Source organism: Elephas maximus, chromosome 3, assembly GCF_024166365.1.
Source record: "Elephas maximus indicus isolate mEleMax1 chromosome 3, mEleMax1 primary haplotype, whole genome shotgun sequence".
NCBI classification, from domain to species: Eukaryota; Metazoa; Chordata; class Mammalia; order Proboscidea; family Elephantidae; genus Elephas; species Elephas maximus.
Genome location: NC_064821.1, coordinates 52,767,513 through 52,787,314, shown reverse-complemented (window position 1 = coordinate 52,787,314; position 19,802 = coordinate 52,767,513). Strand labels below are relative to the sequence as shown.

Here is a 19,802-nt window from a genome sequence, read left to right as displayed (position 1 = left end):
AGCATTTATCTCTCCGAACGAGGGCGGGGAGCGGGTCCAGTAAGGTGGTCCCAGACCGAGGCGCACTAGGACCGCCCCCCGGCTCTGCTTGGCCGCCGCTAACTCGATGATCTCAGACCAGGTTTAAAGTTACAGGCCGGCAGCTGCGGGGGCTACCAGGACGCGTGCGAAGCCCGAACCCTCCCCAAATTGGCTTTTATTTTGACCAACAGCGGGAGGCAAGGGGAGCGCCTAGGTGGGGCGGGGGAGTGCTATGAGCGGTTCTTTCTGACTCTATTTGTTGTTGCATTTTTTAAGAGTAAGGCATCAAGCTGTGTTTTTCTTGCTATGTGCTGAAGCGAGAAGTCAACGGTTCCTTGTGTGGCCAGTCATTTTAGATCCCGGCATGGGATGGTTCCTGTAAATATTGAATTTGATGACTAAAGAAAACCAAGGCAGGCGTTCTCATCTGGGTGGGCCAGAGGCGGCTCGGGCTGCTAAATTGCCCCCTTGTCCCGGGCGCCCGGAGCGGACAGGCGCTGGTGGGGAACTGTGCGCACGCACTTGGTGGCTTGGGCCGTTTTGAAAAACACTGAGCAGGGACCCGCCTCTCCTGGCCCTGGATGCCGAGTTTGGCAGATGCAGTGCCACACGGGAGGTGCAGCGTCTGAGGAGGCACAGCCGCAGCCGGAGACGTCAAACGGGACCCACCTGGGCACCAAGCCTGCTTGTCCACTTCTCGCTCGGGCTCCTCCTCCTCAAGTCTGGAGTTTGGCCACATAATCTCTACTTTGCTTCTTTAAACAATCTTGTCATGAGCTCAGGTATGAGATGTTAGGAACAGGAAGAGAGCATATATATATACATATATATATAAGAGTTCGGAAGGCAATAAAGTAAATATATAAGTAATATATATGCATTTACTGAATATAAAAGTATAGGAGGTCTGGTGTCGCAGTGGCTAAAGCGCTGGACTGCAAACCCAAAGATAGGCGGTTGGAACCCACCAGGTGCTTGTGGGAGTAAGATGTGGCCTCGGCTTCCTTTAAGATTTACAGCCTGGGGAATCCTAAGAGGCAATTCTACTCAGACCTATAGGGTCGATCTGAGTCTGAAACGACCAACAGCAGTGGGTTTCGGGTACAAATAATATAAATACATATTTATTTATACAGTAAAACCTGCGAAAGCTGGAACTTGGGTAAGGCAGAAACCTGTCAGAGAAGGAAAAAAATATTTTCCACTAATAGTGACAGAAAAGTGGTAAGACTGTCAAAGGTGGAAAACGTTCGAGACCCGGAAAAACAAGGCAGTCCTGGGGAGTCCCAGCTCTTACAGTCTCACCATATATTTATTTACTGTATTTTGCCTGGTGGCATAGTGGTTAAGTGCTACAGCTGCTAACCAAAGGGTCAGCAGTTTCAATCCGCCAGGCGCTCCTTGGAAACTCTATGGGGCAGTTCTACTCTGTCCTATAGGGTTGCTATGAGTCGGAATCCACTCGAGGGTGCTGGGCTTGGTTTTTTTTTTTTTTTTTTTTTGGTTTGATATATGCATATACGTAAATGTGTTTCCTTCTGAACTGTTTAAATTTTTTAAAAAATAATTTTTTTTAAAGAGTTACTGGGGACGTGGTGTGCGCTCCCAAATGTCGTAAATTCCATTCAACACTCCATAAAAAAAAAATGGTTGTTTTCAGATCCTTATCCTAGATCTGGTTTCCCAATTAACTTCATTAGGAGAATCACATGGGATGGTTGTTAAAAATCTCAGATTCTTGGGCTCTACCCCAAACTTATTGAATCAGATCCTTTGGAAACTAGCATTTTCAACTAGTCCCCCAGGAGAATTTGTCCAGGGGATTTCTGGTAAACTTTGCCCTCTGGCAGGGCTTCTCAAACTTCAGCAGGCAGGTGAATCACCTGGGGGTTAGTTAAAATGCAAGGCTGGGGTGGGGCTGAGATTCTGCATTTGTAAAGCTCTCCCAGGTGAGGGAGGCCGCTGTTGACCACCCCCAGGCTACAAAATAAAAGCCTGGAGTGAAGGGCAGAGGGAAAGTCACCCCAACCCCCTTCCCTCCAGAGCCACGGGGTTGGAAACAAAGAGAAAACTAGGGCTAGAAAAAGAGAACCTTTCCTGAACTGACTCCCCGATTTTACTAGTACGTTTCCTAAAAAAACCCCAGTGCTGTCGAGTCTATTCTGACTCGTAGTGACTCTATGGGACGAGAGTAGAACTGCCCCAAAGAGCTTCCAAGGAGCACCTGGAGGATTCAAACTGCTGACCCTTTGGTTAGCAGCGAGAGCACTTAACCACTACTCCACCAGGGTTTCCAGTACATTTATTATTACTGTATTATTCCAATATCAATCATGTTTGTGACAGGCTGGTAAATGTATTGTCTGTAGAGCCTGCTAGCTGGACAAGAGCTGCAAATCCCACCTCACTCACTCCAGTGTCACAAACACTCACCCCAGTATAGCTTTGCAAAAGCAAAACTACCTTCCCTTGGAAATTGGAGACACAAGATTAAAAAAAAAAACTGGAGCTTAAATGAAAGTTGTTAGTTGCCATTGAGTTGACTCCAGTTCATGACGACCTAATGTATAACAGAAGAAAATGTTGCCTGGGCCTGCGCGTCTTCATGATCCTTGGTATGTTTGAGCCCATTGTTGAGGCTATTGTTGTCAATCCATCTCCTTGAAGGTTTCCCTAATTTACTTTGGGCCTCTACCACTAAAGTCCCTGCCCAGCACAAATGGATAAGTGCCCGACTACTAGCTGAAAGGTTGGTAGTTCAAACCCACCCAGAGGCGCCTCGGAAGACAGGCCTGGTGATCTGCTTCTGAAAGGTTAAAACCAAAGGGGGAAAAAAAAACGTTGCCGTTGAGTCAGTTCCAACTCATAGTGACCCTGTAGGACACAGAACTGCCCTACAGGATTTCTAAGGCTGTAAGTCTTCACAGAAGCAGACTACCACATCTTTCTCCTGTGGAGTGGCTGGTGGGTTCGAACCACCAGCGTTTTGGTTAGTGGCCAAGCACATAACTTTGAAAACTCTATGGAGCAGTTCTACTCTGCACACATGGGGGACGCCATGAGTCTGAATTGACTGGAGGTCAGCTAACGAAGACTTTATCACGTGGGGGAGGATCGGTCAATCGCAGTTAACTTAGCAGGATGATTGGGGCTAGGTTATTATTCAAAGAGACGGTCCCCAGAGAGCCCTGGTGGCACAGCGGTTAAAGCGCTTGGCTGCTAACCAAAAGATCCTCAGGAGAAAGATGTGATAGTCTGCTTCCATTAAGATTACAGCCTTGGAAGCCCTCTGAGGCCGTTCTACTCTGTCCCATAGGTAGCTATGAGTCAATCAACTGTGCGGCAGTGGGTTTGGTTTTTGTCCTTTTTTTTTGTTGTTTTGGTGCCCAGAGGGAAAGGCCTAGTTTCTAGAAGGGCATCATCACCTGACCTTCTTGTAGGGGACAAAAGGGACAGGTAATGTTGCTGTGTGCCATTAAGTCAATTACGACTCACAGTAACCCAATAGGACAGAGTAGAACTGCCATATTGGAGCCCTGGCGGTGTCGTGGTTAAGAGCTCAGCTGCTAACCAAAAAGCTGGCAGTTCAAATCTACCAGCCACTCCTTAGAAACCCTATGAGGCAGTTCTACCCTGTCCTGTACGGCTGCTATGAGTCGGAACTGACTCAACAGCACCTAATAGCAACACAGGGTTTCCTAGGTTGCGATCTTTACAGAGCAGATGGCTGGTGGGTTCAAACCGCTGACCTTTCAGTCAAGCTCTTAACCATGGCACCACTAGGGCTTCTCACTGGTGGGACTCACTAGGGAGAGTTATTGGCCCTGTGAGGGGGAACCCAGGGACCAGATGCGAAGGGTGGAAGCAATGGGGGGCAGGGTGGGATGAGGGAGAATGCTGGGCGTCTGGGTGAGAAGTTTGAGCCAGGGTGCACCTGAGTGTCTCAGGTTTGGGCTAAAGCAGCTGCTGGGAAGCACTGGGGCTTAGACACCTGAGAAGGAGCCCACCTGAGAGGAGTAACGAAACAAGCGCCAGAAGTTTCCTTCCATGCTCGTGAAACAGCTGGTGCTCCTAAAGTGGCGACTGAGAATCATGTCAGACACAGGAACAAGGACAGCCATGTTCAGACCTTTGCTGTGGCCAGGATGTGCACTATCTCATTTAATCTTCAATACACCCCTGGGTTTTAGGGACATGGATAACATCCATTTTGCACAAAACAAAGCAGGCTTAGAGCAGCAGCTTCCTCAGGGTGTGTTGGAATCGCCTGGAGGGTTGGCTAAACCACAGCTCGATAGGCCCCGCACCCCGCCCCCAAAAAAACCAAACCCATTGCAGTTGAGTCAATTCCACCTCATAGTGACCTTAAAGGACAGAGTAGAACTGCCGCATAGGGCTTCCAAGGAGCACCTAGTGGATTCGAACTCCCAACCTTTAGGTTAGCAGCCGTATCTCTTAACCACTAGGGCTTCCAGGCCTCACCCCAGAGTTTCTCATTCATTAGGATGGGGTGGAGGCCTGAGGATCTACATTACTACCAGGTTCCCAGGTGATGCTGATGCTGCTGGGGCCACACTTTGAGAACCATTGGCTTAGAGTCTGTGCAAATTGTCCAGGATGATACAGCTTAAGAGTGGTGGCATCACGCGTCCCTCTGTTGTGGAGCAGGACTTGAGCCTAGGGTCAGATTAAACAGTAAACATGGTAAACATTGGCTTGCATTGAGCAAGGTACCCACGGGCTTAATTGTGTTTACTTGCTAATCTGCAGTGAGCCATTTCACATGGGTTTCACCACATCTTTGACACAGAGAGAGACAGGTGAGATTGTTTACTGCAGGTTGGTGGGAAGGCACAACTGGGCCGGTGCTTACCTTGCTTATTGTGTAATCTGGCCCTGCTTGAGCCTGTTAATGGTGCTGGTACTTCTTAAGAATTTGGAAGGAGAGATCTATAAGTTACTTCTAGGAAACAAACCAAATTGAACCAGCTGCCAAGGGGTCAATTCCAACTTAAAGTCCCTATAGGACTGAGTAGAACTGCCCCATAGGGTTTTAAGGCTGTAAATCTTTATAGAAGCAGACTGCCATGTCTTTCATCCTAGGAGTGGCTGGTGGGTTTGAACCGAGACCTTTCGGTTAGCAGTGGAGTGCTTAACCACTGAGCCACCAGGGCTCCTCCTATAGAAAGCAGGAGACCACATAAAGGGAAGGGGAGCAGGGTGCAGAAAGAGAAGGAGCCGAGCAAAGACCAGAAGAATCCAGGGCATCCACCGTGAGAGCCTCCACTCGGGGACTCTCCATCCAGAGGGCTGAAGATGGAATGGTCTGAAACATTGCAATATGGTTGTGAGGATGGCGCAGGACTGGGCAGTGTTTCCTTCTGCTGTACGTGGGGTTTCTATGAGATACCTCTGGCTCCATCTCTGATCTCAAGGGCATCCTTGTGACCTAGGAGAAAATCATACATTGGGGCACAAGCTGGGCCCAAAATGTGTTTGGCAGGAATGTGATGGGGGCCATGGGTGGGAGGTGGCACTGGACCTGAAGGAACCCCCAGCAGCTTGGTTTGCTGGAAAGAACCAGTATTTGAAGTTAACATCCAGCTCCATGGGTAGCCTCAGGCAACAAGAATCTCAGTATCGGCTTCTTTGAAATTGGGGTGAAAAAAAAAATAAATGGGGGTATTATTCCTCCCTTGGGGAGTCTCTGAGTAGTACAAATGGTTAAAGTCCTTGGCTGCTAATCTAAAGGTTGGAAATTCAAGTCCACCCAGAGGCGACTCAGCTATGGCTGCTAACCAAAAGTCAGTAGTTCGAATCCACCAGGTGCCCCTTGAAAACCCTAAGGAACAGCTCTACTCTGTCCTATAGGGTCACTATGAGTCAGAATCAACTCTATGGCAATGGGTTTTTATCTACTTCCCAAAAATCAGCCACGGAAAACCCTATGGAATGCCAGGTCTCCTCTGACACACTCCTTACCTTGGGACTTACTGCTGCCAGCCCACTCTGGATCCCTGTCCCACAACCTGAGCCCAAGTCTTCCTCTGTGAAACCAAACTACCACTCCCTCCCCCCAGTTCCACCCAGGAACTAGGGTTCTCTCCTGTGACCCCAATCTGGAGGCTGCCTCCTGCCACCTGCTGTAGTGTGTACTGGGAGCTGGCTTGGATTTCTGATGGTGACCCCCCCAGGCTACCCCACCCCACACAGGAGTGCTTTAGTGAACAACCAGCCCCTCCTGCTCTGAGTTAAACGATCTCACTCATTATTCTAGTGGGCTGCACACAGGTTTGCTCATGTACCCCCAAAATGAGCTTTGAAAAACTAGGAACCAATTATTTTTCATCATACAGTTAAACAAGTATATTTTGAAGGTAGAATATATTAAACACTTGGCTGAAAGAAATACGATGAAGATTGACTGTAACTGGAAAAAAAATTTCATTATTTGATTTGATAAAACTTACTAAATAAGGGCACTATGTAAACAATTATATAAAATTTTGGTCTGTGCATTTTATCCATCCACCTTAACAAATCCTTTTTTTTAAATAATTTTTATTGTGCTTTAAGTGATTTTTTTTAAGTGAAAGTTTACAAATCAAGTCAGTCTCTCACACAAAAACTTATATACACCTTGCTACATACTTTGAATTACTCTCCCCCTAATAAGACAGCCCACTCTCTCCTTCCACTCTTTTCGTGCCCATTTCGCCAGCTTCTAACCCCCTCAACCCTCTCATCTCTCCTCCAGGCAGGAGATACCAACATAGTCTCAAGTGTCCACCTGATCCAAGAAGCTCACTGCTCACCAGCGTCCCTCTCCAACCCATTGTCCAGTCCAATCCATGTCTGAAGAGTTGGCTTCGGCAGTGGTTCCTGTCCTGAGCCAACAGAAGGTCTGGGGGCCGTGACCACTGGGGTCCTTCTAGTCTCAGTCAGACCATTAAGTCTGGTCTTTTCATGAGAATTTGGAGTCTGCATCCCACTGCTATCCTGCTCCCTCAGGAATTCTCTGTTGTATTCCCTCTCAGGGGAGTCATTGGTTGTAGCTGGGCACCATCTAGTTCTTCTGGACTCGGGATGATGTAGTCTCTGGTTCATGTGGCCCTTTCTGTCTCTTGGGCTCGTAATTACCTTGTGTCCTTGGTGTTCTTCATTCTCCTTTGATCCAGGTAGGTTGAGACCAATTGATGCATCTTAGATGGCTGCTTGCTAGCGTTTAAGACCCCAGATGCCACTCTTTGCAGAATGTTTTCTTAATAAATTTTCTCATGCCAATTGACTTAGATATCTCCTGAAACCATGGTCCCCAAACCCCTGGAAACTTCTTTGCTTTTGGATTACTCCTGTTTCTGCTGACCTCCCCTGTATTGTGTATTGTCTTTCCATTAACCTAAAGTAGTTCTTATCTACTATCTAATTAGTTAATACCCCTCTCCTACCTTCCCTCCTTCCTCCCTCTCGTAACCACAAAAGAATGTGTTCTTCTCAGTTTAAACTATTTCTCAAGTTCTTATAATAGTGGTCTTATACAATATTTGTCCTTTTGCAACTAATTTCACTCAGCATAATGCCTTCCAGGTTCCTCCATGTTATGAAATGTTTCACAGATTCCTCACTGTTCTTTATCGATGTGTAGTATTCCATTGTGTGAATATACCATAATTTATTTATCCATTCATCCACTGGTGGACATCTTAGTTGCTTCCAGCTTTTTGCTATTGTAAACAAAAAAAAAAAATTGTAAACAGTGCTGCAATAAACATGGGTGTGCATATATCTGTTCGCGTAAAGGTTCTTATTTCTCTAGGATATATTCTGAGGAGTGGGATTGCTGGATCGTATGGTAGTTCTATTTCTAGCTTTTTAAGGAAGCACCAAATCAATTTCCAAAGTGGTTGTACCATTCGACATTCCCATCAGCAGTGTATTAGTGTTCCAATCTCTCCGCAGCCTCTCCAACATTTATTATTTTGTGTTTTTTGGATTAATGCCAGCCTTGTTGGAGTGAGATGAAGTCTCATTGTAGTTTTCATCTGCATTTCTCTAATGGCTAATGATCGTGAACATTTCCTCATGCATCTGTTAGCTACCTGAATGTTTCCTTTAATGAAGTATCTATTCATATCTTTTGCCCATTTTTTAATTGGGGTATTTGTCTTTTTGCAGTTGACTTTTTGCACTATCACGTAGATTTTAGAGATCAGGCACTGATCGGAAATGTCATAGCTAAAAACTTTTTCCCAGTCTGTAGGTAGTCTTTTTATTCTTTTGGTGAAGTCTTTGGATGAACATAGGTGTTTGATTTTTAGAAGCTCCCAGTTACCTAGTTTTTCTTCTGCATTCTTAATAATGTTTCTATACTGTTTATGCCATGTATCAGGGCTCCTAACTTTGTCCCTATTTTTTCTTCCATGATCTTTATCATTTTAGATTTTATATTTAGGTCTTTGATCCATTTTGAGCTCGTTTTTGTACATGGAGTGAGGTATGGGTCTTGTTTCATTTTTTGCAGATGGATATCCAGTTATGCCAGCACCATTTGTTAAAAAGACTGTCTTTTCCCTCATTTAACTGTTTTGGGGCCTTTGTCAAATATCAACTGCTCATATGTGGATGGATTTATGTGTGGATTCTCAGTTCTGTTCCATTGGTCTATGTATCTGTTGTTGTACCAGTACCAGTACCAGGCTGTTTTGGCAACTGTGGCAGTATAATAGGTTCTAAAATCAGGTAAAGTAAGCCCTCCTACTTTGTTCTTTTTCAGTAATGCCTTATTTATCCGGGGCCTCTTTCCCTTCCATATGAAGTTGGTGATTTCTTTCTCGATCTCATTAAAGAATGTCGTTGGGATTTGGATCGGAATTGCATTAAATGTATAGATCGTTTTTGGTAGAATATAGACATTTTCATAATGTTAAGTCTTCCTATCCATGAGCAAGGTATGTTTTTCCACTTATGGAAGTCTCTCTTGGTTTCTTGCAGAAGTGTACTATAGTTTTCTTTGTATAAGTCCTTTACATCTCTGGTAAGATTTATTCCTAAGTATTTTATCTTCTTGGGGGCTACTGGAAATGGCATTGATTTGATTTCCTCTTCGATGTTCTTTTTGTTGGTGTAGAAGAATCCAGCTGAGTTTTGTATGTTTATCTTGTATCCCGATACTCTGCTGAACTCTTCTATTAGTTTCAGTAGTTTTCTTGAGGATTCCTTAGGGTTTTCTGTGTATAAGATCATGTCATCTGCAAATAGAGATACTTTGACTTCTTCCTTGCCAATCTGGATGCCCTTTATTTCTTTACCTAGCCTGGTTGCTCTGGCTAGGACCTCCAACACAATGTTGAATAAGAGTGGTGATAAAGGGCATCCTTGTCTGGTTCCCTGGGAAAGTTTTCAGGCTCTCTCCATTTAGGGTGGTGTTGGCTGTTGGCTTTGTGTAAATGCCCTTTATTATGTTGAGGAATTTTCCTTCTATTCCTATTTTGCTGAGAGTTTTTTATCATGAATGGGTGTTGAGCTTTGTCAAATGCCTTTTCTGTATCAATTGATAATATCATGTGATTCTTGTCTTTTGTTTTATTTATGTGGTGGATTACATTAATTGTTTTTCTAATGTCAAACCATCCCTGCATACCTGGTATAAATTCCACTTGGTCATGGTGAATTATTTTTTTGATATGTTGTTGAATTCTATTGGCTAGAATTTTGTTGAGGATTTTTGCATCTACATTCATAAGAGATACAGGTCTATAATTTTCTTTTCTTGTGGTGTCTTTACCTGGTTTTGGTATCAGGGATATGGTGACTTCATAGAATGAGTTTGGTAGTATTCTGTCTTTTTCTATGCTCTGAAATACCTTTAGTAGTGGTGGTGTTAACTCTTCTCTGACAGTTTGGTAGAACTCTGCAGTGAAGCCGTCTGGATCACGGTTTTTTCTTGTTTTTCTGGGGGGAGCAGTTTTTTGACTACCTTTTCAATCTCTTCTTTTGTTATGGGTCTGTTTAGTTGTTCTACCTCTGTTTGTCTTATTTAGGTAGGTAGTGTGTTTCTATGAATTCATCCATTTCTTCTAGGTTTTCACATTTATTTGTTTGAGTACAATTTTTTCATAGTAATCTGATATGATTCTTTTAATTTCAGTTGGGTCTGTTGTAATATCACCCATCTCATTTCTCTTCGAGCTATTTGCTTCTGTCCTGTTTTTCTTTTGTCAGCTTGGCCAATGGTTTATCAATTTTGTTGATTTTTTCAAATAACCAGCTTTTGGTCTTGTTAATTCTTTCAATTGTTTTTCTGTTTTCTATTTCATTTAGTTCAGCTCTAATTTTTATTATTTGTTTTCTCCTGGTGCCTGAGGGTTTCTTTTGTTGCTCCCTTTCTATTTGTTCAAGTTGTAGGGATAATTCTTTGATTTTGGCCCTTTCTTCTTTTTGGATGTGTGCATTTATTGAAATAAATTGGCCTCTGAGCACCGCTTTTGCTGTGTCCCAAAGGTTCTGATAGGAAGTGTTTTCATTCTCATTGGATTCTATGAATTTCTTTATTCCATCCTTAAAAAAAAAAAATCCTTAATGTCTTCTAAAATCCAGTCTTTTCTGAGCAGGGTATTGTTCAGTTTCCAAGTGTTTGATTTCTTTTCCCTGCTTTTCCTGTTATTGATTTCTACTTTTATAGCCTTATGGTCAAAGAAGATGCTTTGTAATATCTCAATGTTTTGGATTCTGCTAAGGCTTGCTTTCTGACCTAATATGTGGTCTATTCTAGAGAATGTTCCATGTGCACTAGAAAAGAAAGTATACTAGGTTGTTGTTGGGTGGAGTGTTCTATATATGCCTGTGAGGTCAAGTTGGTTGATTGTGGCATTTAGATCTTCCGTGTCTTTACTGAGCTTCTTTCTGGATGTCCTGTCCTTCACCAAAAGTGGTGTGTTGATGTCTCCTACTATTATTGTGGAGCTGTCTATCTCACTTTTCAATGCTGATAGAGTTTGTTTTGTGTATCTTGCAGCCTGGTCACTGGGTGCATAAATATTTAATATGGTTATATCTTCTTGGTGTATTGTCCCTTTAATCATTATATAGTCTCCTTCCTTATCCTTTCTGATGGATTTAACTTTAAAGTCTATTTTGTCAGAAATTAATATTGCCACTCCTGCTCTTTTTTGATTGTTGTTTGCTTGATATATTTTTTTCCATCCTTTGAGTTTTAGTTTGTTTGTGTCTCTAAGTCTAAGGTGTGTCTCTTGTAGGCAGCATATAGACAGATCTTGTTTTTTAATCCATTCTACCACTCTCTGTCTCTTTATTGGTGCATTTAGTCCATTTACATTCAGGGTAACTATGGATAGGTGTGAATTTAGTGCTATCATTTTGATTTCTTTTTGTGTGTGTTGTTGACAGTTTCTTTTTCCCCACTTAATTTTGTGTGCTGAGTAGATTATCTTTATATATTGTCCTTTCCTCAAATTTGTTGTTGTTGATTTTGTTTCTGCTGAGTCTCTATTTTTTTCTTGTATTTTATTTTGATGAGTAGGATAGTTTGTCTCCTGTGTGGTTACCTTATTATTTACCCCTATTTTTCTAAATTTAAACCTAACTTTTATTTCTTTGTATTGCAGTATCTTCCTCTCTGACTGGGTTTTCCTCTCCATAGGGAAGGTGTATGATTACATTTTTTAGCTCCTCTTTATTATTTTAATGTTGTCTTCTTTTATATAATACATCGCTGTTATCCTGTTTTGGTCTTTTTTTTTTTTTTTTTTAAATAATCTTGCTTTTTTTTTTTACTTCCCTGTCTGGGTTGACTTCTGGTTGCTCTGCCCAGTGTTCTAGTCTTGGGTTGATACCTGATATTGTTGATTTTCTAACCAAAGAACTCCCTTTTGTATTTCTTGTAGTTTTGGTTTGGTTTTTACGAATTCCCTAAACTTGTGTTTATCTGGAAATGTCTGAATTTCACCTTCATATTTAAGAGACAGTTTTGATGGATATATGATTCTTGGCAGGCAATTTTTTTCCTTCAGTTTTTTAAATATGTCATCCCATTGCCTTCTCACCTGCATGGTTTCTGCAGAGTAGCCTGAGCTTATTCTTATTGGCTCTCCTTTGTAGGTGACTTTTTGTTTATCCCTTGCTGCTCTTATAATTCTCTCTTTATGTTTGGTTTTAGCAAGTTTGATTATAATATGTCTTGGTGACTTTCTTTTAAGATCTACCTTATGTGGAGTTCGATGACCATCTTGGATAGGTATCTTCTCATCTTTGACAATATCAGGGAAGTTTTCTGCCAACAAATCTTCAACAATTTTCTCTGTATTTTCTGTTATCCCTCCCTGTTCTGGTACTCCAATCACTCATAGGTTATTTCTCTTGATAGAGTCCCACATGATTCTTAAGGTTTCTTCATTTTTTTAAATGCTTTTATCTGGTTTTTCTTCAAATATATTAGTGCCAAGTGATTCATCTTCGAGTTCAGAAATTCTAACTTCTACTTGCTCAATTCTGCTCCTCTGACTTTCTATTGAGTTGTCTACTTCTGTAATTTTATTGTTAATCTTCTGAATTTCTGATTGCTGTCTGTCTATGGATTTTTCCAGCTTATTAAACTTTTCATTATGTTCCTGAATAATCCTTCTAATTTCCTCAATTGCTTTATCTGTGTGTTCCTTGGCTTTTTCTGCATATTGCCTCATTTACTTCCTGATGTCTTGAAGGGTTCTGTATATTAAACTTTTGTATTCTGGCTCTGGTAATTCTAGGAATGCATTTTCACCTAGAAGATCCCTGGATTCTTTGTTTTGAGAGCCTGTTGAGGTGATCATGGTCTGTTTCTCCATGTGACTTGATATTGACTCTTGTCTCCGAGCCATCTATAAATTATTACATTATTTTATTTTATGTTTATTTACTGTGTCGTAGCTGCTTGCTTTGTTTTGTTTTAGTATACCCGTATGGGTTTCTTGAGTGAGCTAGCTTGATTATTTTCGCCTTTGGAGATCTGACGCCCTGTCCCCAGATGGCTAGAGCTGTTATCAGGTATATCAGTCTAGGAGTCCATTCAGTTTTCTTGTATAAATTCAGCTGAATTTCCAGGTAGCTGCTATCAAGTGTGTGGTACAGGTTCTGTCCTATAGTCTTAGAGGGTCAGGGGTGATGGGCGTATATACCGGTATCTGACTTTAGCAGGGCGGTCATGCTCTGAACAAGGCAGAGGGCTGAGAACTGACCCCGAAGTGTCTCTGAGGAAAATGCATTTCTGTTGCCTGGAGGGTGCTGGTGGGTATGTTCTGCAGAGGGACCATGGGCACCCAAAGTTTTTGGTTGTAAATACTGGGAGGTACCAGTTATCTTTGGACCCCTGTTGCGGGTGGCTGGGTGACCTGAGTGGAGCTACCAGTCCTTAAGTCCCTGATGTGGATAGGTGAGGACCTTGTTTAATAGACAAAGCAATGTCAAACGTCAAATACCCACCTCTCCACCGCACAGCTGAAGCGGTTGAAGTTTGCCAACAAGGGCCTATTCTCCTGAAATAGGCCCACACAGGTCCATGCAGAAGGGAAAGGTGCTCAAAGTCAACGGACCGTTTATGCCTGGACAGGAGCTGCTTCTGTCCGGAGCTCCCCAGGTTAGTGGAGCTAGCAAATGATCTTTTCCCCTAAATGCAAGCTTTTTCCTTCCCCAAGGCCGGGGGGATGGCTCTAGGTTCTCAACAGGGCCTATCTCAGGCCCAGGGAATTCAGCCACTAAAGCTGATTTGCAGTTGAGGGGCGCATTAAGATATATGCAAGTACTTAGCTTTTGCCGAGAGCGCTGTTCTGCTCAGGTTCCAGAGGTGTGAGTGGGCTGTGTGGCTGGCTGTTTCTCCCGGAGGATACCGTGGCCAAACACTAGTACCAGCCCGCTGCCGCCGCCACTCCAGGAATGGTGCCTTCGGGCTTCCCGCAATTCAGGTCAGGTAACTCCTCTCCACTTCTGAATGGTCTCTTCCTTCCCCTGCCCCTCAGTTCATTTTCTAAGCTTGCCTTTGAAGCTCACAGCTCCCAGCTTGTCGCAAATATACTCGTTTCACTTGTTTTTTCGGGTCTTTGCTGTAAAGAGGGCTCCCCGGAAGTGTCTATTCCGCCATCTTTGCTCTGCCTCCTTAACAAATCTTTTGATGGAAGACTCGGAAAACTTTCCAGGTACATTTAAAAGACTCGGTGTTGCTAACAGATACTTTTTTTAAAGTGATGCACATTTATTAATTTTTCATGACAAAAATACAATCATTAAAGAAAAGGTAGAGAACAAAAATGTAGAAAAATGGTCATATGCTCAGATTTCCTTCTGTGTTTTTGGTAACTTTTTATTTTGACAGAAATTCGAGTTTATGAAAAAGTTACAAGAATCATGTAAGGAACTCGCATACACTTTTTAACCAGATTCACCAATTTGTTTACATTTTGCCCCATTTGCTTCATCGTTATCTCCGTATTTAGATATGTGTGCATGTTGGTTTTGTGCTGAATCATTTGAGAGTAATGGAGGTAACATGCTCTTTGCCCCTAAATACTTGAATGTGAATTTCCTAAGAACAAAGGCGTTCTCTATCATAACCACAGTAGAGGGACCAAAATTAGAATATTTAACATTGAAACATTACTATTAGTAATGTAAAGGGTCAGTGAAAATGAGGGAAACCTTCCATGAGATACATTGACACAATAGTCAGAACAATGGACTCAAAAGTATCAATCATCATGAGGGTGGTACAGGACTGGGCAACTTATTTCTGTCACATAAAAGGTTGCCATGAGTCAGGGCCGACTCAATGGCACCTAACAGAATCGTCTAATCCACAGTTTATAGTCTTTGTTGTAAAGAGGGCTCCCCGGAAATCCCAATAGTGTCCTTTATAGATATTCTTTTCTCTTCGGGATCCAATTAAAGACACTCATCTTGTGTAGCTGCTGTGTGTCCAGAAGCAGCTGGCACACTTCTTCTGCCTTTCTTTGTCTTCTTTGACCTTGATGGCTTTGTGAAGAGTACAGGCTGGTTATTTTGTAGAATGTCTGGCAGTTTGGGCTGGTCTGATGTCTCCTCATGATTAGATTCAAGTATGCATTTATGGCAGGAAGGTCACAGAAGCGCTGCTATGTCCAGCTAGGCACACCATGTGAGCAGGCTTGTGATGATCTCAGTGCCCAGGATTGGTGAGTGTTAGCTTTGATCCCTTGATTAAGGCATTCGAATCCTGAATTCAGAACACCCAGCATGGGCCAAGCTCTGCCCTTGGCTGTTGTTGTTAATTGCTATCCAGTGGGCTCCAACTTGCGGTGACTTATGTAGAGCGGACCAAAACATTCCCTGGTCCCGTGCCATCTTCGTGATCCTTGGTACAACTGAGTTCATTGTTGTGGCTATTGTGTCAATCCACCTCATGGAGGGTTTCCCTCATTGTCACTGTCCCTGTACTTTACAGAACCTGATGTCCTTTTCTAGCAATTGGCCTTTCCCGATGAAGTGTCACCATCCTCATTTCTAAAAAACATTCTGATTGTATTTCTTCTAGAACTGATTTGTTTGTTCTTCTTGCAGTCCCCGGTATATTCAATATTCTCGGCCAACACTACAATTCAAATGCATCAATTCTTGGTGAGTAGCACCTGCAGTCTTAAAAGCTTGTGAGAGGCCATCTAAGATACTCCAATGGCCCCACTCCATCTGGAACTAGGGAGAATGAAGAAAACCAAGGACAGAAGGGAAAGATCAGTCCAAAGGACTAATGGACCACAACTACCACAGCCTCCACCAGACTGAGTCCAGCTCACTGACTGCTTTGACAGGGATCACATTAAAGGGTCCCAGGGAGCTGGAGAAAAATGTAGAACAAAATTCTAACAACAACAGCAACAAAAGACCAGTCTTATTAGTCTGACAGAGGCTGGAGAAACCCCAAGAGTATGGCTGCTAGACACCCTTTTAACTCAGTACTGAAGTCACTTCTGAGGTTCACCCTTCAGCCGAAGATTAGACAGGCCCATAAAACAAAATGAGACTAAATGGGCACACCAGCCCAGGGGTAAGGATGAAAAGGCAGGAGGGGACAGGAAAGCTGGTAATGGGGAACCCAAGTTCGAGAAGGGAAGAGTGTTGACACATTGTGGGGTTGGCGACCAATGGTCACAAAACAATATATTAATTATTTAATGAGAAACTAATTTGCTCAGTAAACATTCATCTAAAGCACAATTAAAATTCTTCTTCTGCCTGCCTTTTTCATTATTCAACTTCTGCATGCATATGAGGCAATTGCAAAGACCATGGCTTGGGTCAGATGCACTTGGTCGTTGAAGTGACATCTTTGCTTTTTAAAACTAGAGAGGTCTTTTGCAGCCGATTTGCCCACTGCATATAACTGAGGTAGCTTAAGTAAAACAGGGAAAGGCTGGAAGCCTCATAGCTTCCCTCACCAAAGTGTCCTACTTTGGCACCCTGGGGCTAAAGATGTTTTTTCTTCCCCTGAGAATGCACCACAATAAGATTCCAGAGGAATAATGATCTTGGCCTTTCTGTGGTAAATAACAGGCAATTGCAAAGGTGTTGCATTCTCTGGCAGTTTTAGAAGAAACCTTAATAAAGTTGAGAATTTGGAAATTGATTTCCTCTCAGCCAGCTTTGCTGACAAGCTCCTTGGGAAGGTGGTATACACTCCCAGTTGAAAAATGACCTCCCTGCTCACCTGCAGGGTGGATCTCCTCCCCGCATTAGGGCTGCCTCACCCCAGCCCAGCCCGCTGTAGTTCCAAGGGTTGAGCCCAAGGTATCCCAAGTGATTTTGTCTGCCTGCTCCCTTTGAGGATGTCAGGAGCTCCCAAAAGCCAGGCGCTTAGGGATATGTTCATCTTTGTAGCCCCAGCCTCTGGCTCGCGCTCCATAAATATTTGGGAAAGGAATGCTTGCAGTTTTGCCTGGTCCTCTGGAAGCTCCTTGTCATTGAGGTCCCTCCAGCCCAGTCCGGGACTCAGAGATTGAGTCAGGGCACCTGACACTCAGCCAGCCAGCCTAATCATACAAAGACAAAACAGCCACTCCTTTGATTTCTGAGATGCTGGAAAACTCTGCAGGCTCCATCCCCACCTCCTGAAATACCAGGGAGGGCTCAAATTCTAGAGATTCACTCCTTAGCATAAAGACTTGATCCCTTTTAGAATGCAAGTGTACCTGGGAAGGATTGAATGTTTATCAAGATCAGACTGTCATACCTTTCTGTGGATGGGTTTTTCTCCTTTTCCCAAGAGCAGGTGCTTGCAAAGCACCAAGAAGGAAAAAAATGCACAAAATGGAAAGCCCTGGGATGCTGAAGATTCATTTTACCTGTTTCACAATTTCATTTGGTCAATAAGTAGCTCAGGATGCATGCTGTCATTCATTTGCTATTGGAATGCTTGCTTTTTCAGGGAACACCTCTTGAGGCTTACATGCCAAGCACTGCTCCAGGCACTAGGGTATGACTTCAGCTGGGCATCCTCTGCCGTCCTTTATCTGATGGACATGACGTAGCTCTACTTTTACCTACTTCCTTTGGTAGTTGTTGGTTGTCAAACTCATGGAGACCCTATGTACAACAAAACAAAACATTGCCCAGTCCTATGCCATCTTTGGAAACCTGGTGGCTTGGTGGTTTAGAGCTACAGTGACTAACCAAAACGTCAACGGTTTGAATCCACCAGCTGCTCCTTGGGAACCCTGTCGGGTAGTTCTACTCTGTCCTGCAGGTTTGCTATGACTCAGAATCTACTTGATAGCAATGTGTTTTGTTTTTGTTTTTTTCTTTTTTTATGCCATCTTCATAATCGTTGGTATGGTCAAGTCCATTGTTGCCAGCCTCCGTGTATTTTGAGTGCCTTCCAATCTAGGGGGCTCATCTTCGAGTGTGACTGCCACATCTTTGTCCTGTGGAGCAGCTGGTACATTCAAACCACCAACCTTTCAGTTAGCAGCTGAGCACTTTAACCATTGTGCCACCAGGGCTCCAGCACTGTATCAGGCAATATTCTTTTTTTAAAAAATTGTACTTTAGATGAAGGTTTACAGAGCAAACTAGTTTCTCATTAAACAATTAATACACATATTGTTTTGTAACATTGGCTGCCAACCCCACACGTCCACCCTCTCCCGTTCTCAATATTGGGTTCCCCATTACCAGCTTTCCTACCCCTTCCTGCCTTTTCATCTTTGCCCCTGGGCTGGTGTGCTTATTTAGTCTCATTTTGTTTTATGGGCTTGTCAGACAATATTTGTTGTGATCCATAGAGTTCTCATTGGCTAATTTTTGGAAGTAGATCGCCAGGCCTTTCTTCCTAGTCTGTCTTAGTTTGGAAGCTCCACTGACATCTGTCTGCCATGGGTGACCCTGCTGGTATTTGAAATACCAGTGGCATAGCTTCAGGCATCATAGCAACACATAAGCCACCGCAGTTCAACCAATTGATAGATGAGTGGTGGCACTTTAGTAGAGGAAGGCTGAATCTTTATGGACTGTATTTTCAGTGTTTGAGGCGAGACCCAGTGGCTGTCTTAGCACAAAAAAATAAGGTGTGACGTTCAGCTTTTCACTAGTCTATTCAAAGCATCAGGCTGTTGCTTGAAGCAATAAGGAAAACACTCAATGCTGTGAATCAACAGGCCCCTGTGCTCTTTGGGGAACCGGTGGGCCTCTGCCCTGGACCTGGGCAAGTGTGCAGAGTGAGATCCACAGACTCTAGGAGAACCGAGAGTTCCAACCCCCGGACAAGGGTGTGAACGTCACCCTCACGGGGACGCTGAAACACCCCATTTTATATACTCTAAATCTGATGTTGGCTCCACACTACACCAAATAAACACAAAAAGAACTCAGGCCACTGCTGATTTTTTTTTCCCCCACAGCAACAAATTGCTGATTTTCAAACTACCCTGTCCCCACCAAAAGTTTAAAAAGTTGGCTGAATTCAGCAGTTGATTTGAATTCAGGTATCACTGATGGTTTGAGCTGTAAAGGGTACCAATCACTTCCATGGGTTAGAAGCATGGAGTCAGGTTTTTTTTTTTTTTTTTTTTTCAATCAACACTGAGTTTTGAATGGACAGACAAGAATTGGTATAGGTAGACGATTTTATAATTGAGACCAATCCACACATAAAAAAACAAACCCACTGCCATAGATATGATTCCCACTCGCAGTGACCCTGTAGGACAGAGTAGAACTGCTCCACAGGCTTTCCAAGGTTGTAAATCTTTACGGAAGCAGACTGCCACATCTTTCTCCTTCAGAGCGGTTGATGGGTTCAAACAACTGACCTTTCAGTTAGCAGCCGAGCGCTTAACCACTGCACCACACATGTTGTTGTTGGGTACCATTGAGTCTGTTCCGACTCATGGTGACCCTATAGGACAGAGTAGAACTGCCCCATAGTGTTTCCAAGGGGCACTGGTGGATTTGAACTGCCGACCTTTTGGTTAGCAGCCGAGCTCTTTAACCACTACACCACCAGGGCTCCAATCCACACATAGAGCTCCTTTTATTGGTGTGTTCAGAGGGCCCTTCATGATGAACACTCAGCACCGGGCTTGGAAAACAATCTGAATGAAGGCATTTCAGTGTGAGAAGCTTGGTAAGTCAAGCAGGGACAGGGCTAGGAGGGAGGTGGTGTTTATTTTACTGCTGTTTTCAAGGGCAGTGGCCTTGAAAGACATCAATCCCAGCCTTTCCCTGCCTCAGTTTTCCTAGGTGGAAACTGGATTTGTGAAAATGAT

At 43.4% G+C, this 19,802-nt stretch overlaps 1 long non-coding RNA gene across 1 annotated transcript in view; it reads left to right on the top strand.

Annotated features, from left to right (window-relative positions):
• Positions 1 to 6: 6 nt before the first annotated feature.
• Positions 7 to 19,802, top strand: part of LOC126072592 (uncharacterized) — a 68,787-nt gene continuing 48,991 nt past the window's right edge. The window contains exon 1 of the long non-coding RNA XR_007516536.1: positions 7 to 803. This is a non-coding gene — a long non-coding RNA (uncharacterized LOC126072592). The remainder of the gene's footprint in view (positions 804 to 19,802) is intronic.